Genomic DNA, 5,650 nt, shown 5'->3' on the forward strand with positions numbered 1-5,650 from the left:
AATTGAATTTCTTCTCCTTCCTCACTCACCCTCTTCCTCTTTATCTCTTTTTCTCTCTTTCTCTCTCTCTCTCTCTCTCTCTCTCTCTCTCTCTCTCTACCACATATTCCTTTTAGCGAATTTTATAACGATTATGTTATATTAGGAAGGATGGGAGGTAAAAAATTTGTTACAAATTCAATGATAACGTAGTAACAAAAAAAAAGCTTCATAAATAAATATAAATGTATGTAATATCGGGATTAGTGATTGCATTAATATTAAGAACGAAATAAATATAATTGACTTAAATTTGAATTATCTTCGCGTCGATGAGAATGATTAAATAATGATATAACGATCAAATAGTAAAATAAATAGATATGGCTTCGTTCTATAATTACATTTCTATGTTAAAATATTTTTTATCTATTTATGTTATTTTTTCTTAAAATATCTTCTGTATCTTTTAATATGTCGTATATGTTAAAAGAGCAAACTTAAATATATCTTTCTCGATATTTTTCGCGCGATAAGAAGAAAAACTTTTCTCGATGTACCGTCTGTAAAAGAAAAGTATAGTGGAACTATTCGAAAGGTGAACTACTCGAATGTGTTCCTCCTCGGCGACGCTTCGTTATAAATGTTTTGCTTTAATCACTGTCATAACGAAAACGAGATAAGACGATAAAAAGAGGTAGAAGAGAGTCGGCGATGACTAACACGAACTTCCCTTTAATGAAAATGGAAACTCGGCAACTCGTGGAAAGTTCCTGTGATATGGGAAAATATGGCGATAATGCGCGAAGATAATTTCAACTCTGAACCCATTCAATTTTCTTTCTATCCCTTTCAGGTACATTTTTATCTTTATTTTTTTGTTCTAATCTTAGTAATCTTATACTAGGATACCGTTCACGTCTCTATCTCTTTGGTAATTCAAACAATGTTGCAAATGAAAAAAGAAAGCATTCTTATAAATATTTTGCATGTTTTTTTCAAAATTAATTATTATTAACTTGAATCAAACTAATATTGATATATTAAATAAATATTGAGACTATATATTATTAATAAATTATTTCAATTACCGTACAAATAAAATAATATATTACGTTTTTAATCTTGAAATTGATTGCAATTGTTTGTCGATGCTTCGTTAGATGAATTTAATTATTTTAATTTTTTTGCAAAATATTAGTATACATGTAAAATAATTTGCATTTTTTATTACATTTCTAATAAAAATCTACTTTCTTCCTTGAAATCGATCGCGTTTATTTTAACTTTATCGACGTTTTATGGATTTAATTTTTTCATTAAGACTTAAGAATTAAGAAAATATTATTCTTTTGGAAAGGAAGAATCAAAAACGCTGGTATTTTCGTGAATGTATCGAAAGAACGGAAATATAGTAGGTTTGTTGCTTCGAGATAAATAGAAAAAGGAATGTGAAAGAAAGGACAAGGCAGAAACGTAGGAGGGAAGGGATGGTAGAGGAGTACCAGGGTAGGTCGTAAGAAACGAAAAAGAAGAAAACCTATGGGTATGTAAGCACTGTATAACCGACTCGAATAAGAGCCAATATTTGCTCGCTCGCGTCGCGAGGTAATCTCGCTCGCTTCTCGCATACGCGAGGAGTACACGAAACGACGAGCAGGAGGAGAAGGAGGAAAGAGAGGAATGAAGTAAGAGGTGAAACCCCAAGCTCGATACATTCCGTAGCTAGCCAAGAGCCCTGTTTTACCTTCGATATTCTGTTATTCTTCTTCCTTCTTCCACGAAGGACCAAAAATTCCATCTACCATGTTCAAATCTGTTTTCTTCCTCCTTTGATACCCTCCATCCTCCGTTCTCACTCCTTCACGTATTTTGAAAATTTCTTTCACCGCGAGTTTTTCCTTTCACCGAAAAATAAATATTTCTGATCGTATAACGAAGATCGTTCTCAAACGCAAATACAACGTTAATTTCTTTCGAAGTTTATTTCTTTTTTTATTTTTTTATCTTTTTTTTTTCTATTACGATTTATAAGGAATATCTCGTGCATGACTCGTTTTTTTTTTTGTTTAAATTTTTACAACGAACATTTCATTCCTAATTGAGAACGAATTTCTTATAAATTATTGCTCGATGAGATATCTTCTATATGTTTCCTCGGTTGAAATTTTTACACCAAATATCTCATACTTTTTGAGAAGAAATTTCTTTTAAACAATTGATCAATAATATATCTTGTACAGGGATTTTTTTGTTTAAATTTTTACGATGAACATCCCATTCCTTTTCAAGTTATAAAATTTATGGAATCAGCGAAAAAGCAAAGAAAAGAAACAAAAACAGAAAAATAAAAAGAAATACGTAAAATGAAAGTTTATTTTTGCGGAATGTGGTTAAACATATTTACTAAAACATTCAAGAGGTTCTTTTTAATTCTAGTCATACCCTCCTTCGGATTTGAGATGAATTATGCAAGCAACAGAACAATCTCAATTATTAAATACGGTTAAATATGGTACCAGAAAGTATCATGTACAGACATTCTAATACATATACATATATATATTTTTCATTATATATATAAGATTATATATATATACCATTCATCGAAAATCGTAAGAGTATTTTTGCGCGTTCACCCTTATACGTTTTCGAAGGACGCGATCTTATATACTCATCGCACCCTTGGGATGACTATTATTTTGTGAAAGAAAAGAATATACCCGTGAATCCTTCAGAAAAAGAAAAAGAAAAAAAAAAATATATATATATATACTTTCCACGATGACATATATAGAAATATCTTACATACCTATAAGATATATAACTTTATCTTGTCGACATTGTCAAAGATATTAACGATTCCTTCGAAAAAATAATAAAAGAGATCTTCGCAAATAAATATATATCATTATTAAAAAAATATTATTTATGATAATTAATTAAGTACGCTTTGCAAAAGGAAATCTCGTATTCAGTGTAACAGTAATAATAAAGTTTTCGCCAATAGACATTCGGAGTTTTTACGATTTAAGAGAGCAATAAAGGTAATACATCGAAAACATCTGCGGTTTGAGATAAGTATTATCGATACAATAACCACTTTGAAAGGTGCAAAGTACAACCGTACGAAAGCTTCGACACGGCACACTACTTGCTAGAATGGGGAGGCACGTTCAAGCAATAACGGTGATCGTTCCCGATAAGTATCGTGTTTCTTCGAAACGCACACTAGAAAGTGGATTACCTTTTTATTTACACAACCGTTGAGGAAGTTTCACGTATCTACCAGACGTCCTTTACAACGTGATCTTAAAAAAAAAAAAAAAAAAAAAAAGAAAAAGAAAAGAAAAAAGAAAAAAAGAAAGAAAAAGAAAAAACGGAAAAAAAAAAAAACAGAACTTTATTATCGCCATTAATGATAGTTATCGACCACCTCAATTTAATTCGTATTCATCGGCCGATATCTACGCGATCCGTGCAATTAAAATGAATTATCAATGATCAGACTAAGAAAGAAATAATTACAATAGACTCGTTATCGGACTCGAATCATTATCGTCGTGAATAATAAAAGAAAATTCAATGTATAGTATACCGATGTAACACTGAACGAAATCGATCGAAATATTACCTTTTTAACTCTACCGATAGATAGTCCATAATTAACAATATCGTTATGAGAATCGAAGTCTGTTGAGATATCGCAATGAACTGGTACAGTTTTAATTCGACGTTTCATTAGAAATAATGTAAGCAATTGGAGTAAGATGGAAAAGACGAAGAAAGGGAGAGAAAGAGAGAGAGAAAGAGAAAGGAGATAAAGAGAGAGAGAGAGAGAGAGAGAGAGAGAGAAAGAGAGAGAGAGAGAGAGAGAGAATATCTTATACGCTTCAGGGTTAACATCGCGAGTGCTCCGTCAAAGCACAGCTAACGAGCTAATTATTGCTCTTCCTCATTTTCCTCCTCCTCATCTTTATCCATCTCTTCCATCTTCTCTTTCGAATTCCAATGCTCGGAGATCGTTCAAAGGACGACGCACGTGCGAGGACGTATCTCCACAACTGTGCTTGTATTAAAGGCGCATTAGTGATCGCTCCGTCAACTACAGAAATACCGTAGGTTATAATCCTCGTTTTAATTCAAATTTCCTCACCTCGTTAGTCATCTATATGAGTCAGTCCACTTTCCTCTCATATGCAATTTTAAAGCGTTCGACGTTCATCAAAGAAATTTATTTTCTGAATATATATATGTATATTTATATCTTCTTTTTCTTTCTCTCTTAAAGTCGATTTCAATCGACTTTCATTGTTTTGATATATGTGTCAACGTGTTTTCTTCCAAGTGGATTACAAGTACTAATTCCATGAGTAGTGCGAGTAATCGATACTCTTGACTCTTTCGAAACGTGAACGTGGAATGAAAAATAAAGCGAGTTGTCCTATCTGAATCTCGTTTGTCCTACTCGCTCGGAAAGTTTCTCATTACCTTAGCTAAATGGGTCAAATAAAGTTTTAATTCTTTAGTAGAACGCTAGGGACGAGAATTTCTACGTTTACGATAAAAAGAAATTATACGATATCTCTATCTGCGTAAATTAAGTTGACTTCTACGCGTGGATATGAAAATGAATACATTAAACAAAAATATAAAAGGAAATGTAGAATTTCGTTCTATGACGGCAGTGTATGTATATGAAATAAAAATTTGAACGATTAAGAAAACATTAACATCGTAGAAAAATACTAATGACGTTTCGAAGATACGATAAATTCTTTTCCTTCGATTACAACGTAAAATTGTAATGTACAGTTTACTTGGGAGAAAAGAAAAATAAAAAAAAAGAACTGACTAAGCGTAATATATTATTCATTTTCAGAAACGAGAAGCAAATGCCGTAACTCGTTTCATGAGTAACGATTCCCAATGAATTAAATAAACGATCGATAAAATCAATTTCTAGTATCAGTCTGAGGGCAAAATTTAAGCGATACATCGCTCGTCGTTATAGTGTCATTGACATAAATGAAGCAGAAACGTAATACGATCTCCATGCATACGACCAACTATGACCCTTTCGTTCGACTCGAATGATGGATCTCACGACCTTTGGCAGTGTGCAAACGACATAGTCGATAATACTCGGACGCGCGCTCGCGCAAGCGTACTCAAATGAGCGAAGCAAACGGGTCGTCGATCGCTTTACCGAAAATTTAATGCTGCCGGCCTCGTTGCTGCTCGTTACCGCGCTGCAAATCGCAGAGTATTTGAAACACGACGTTTTCCGATTAAATCGCCACGATCGACAGAGAGAAAGAGAGAGAGAGAGAGAGAGAGAGAGAGAGATCTCGTCGAACGAATTTGACTTTAGCTTCAATGACGCTCAAGAGAATTTCTCTTGCATCTGTCTGTCGCATAACTGTATAAATACATAGTAGGTTAATAAGATTCTGGATGCAGGATAAAAAATTTATTTTGTTATAAGAGAAATTACATTTCTCTTATATCCGTTACGTACTTTAACTGTTCATATAATACCATATTGTTCATAATCATTTTTAATGTAATACAGCATTTCAACGAATTTATATAATAATTTCATGAAATTAATTGGAAAAATATTAAAAGAAAAAACGAAAGAAAAAAACATAAGTGAAAACGCGTAAAG

This window comes from Vespa velutina, chromosome 1, assembly GCF_912470025.1.
Source record: "Vespa velutina chromosome 1, iVesVel2.1, whole genome shotgun sequence".
Classification (NCBI taxonomy): Eukaryota; Metazoa; Arthropoda; class Insecta; order Hymenoptera; family Vespidae; genus Vespa; species Vespa velutina.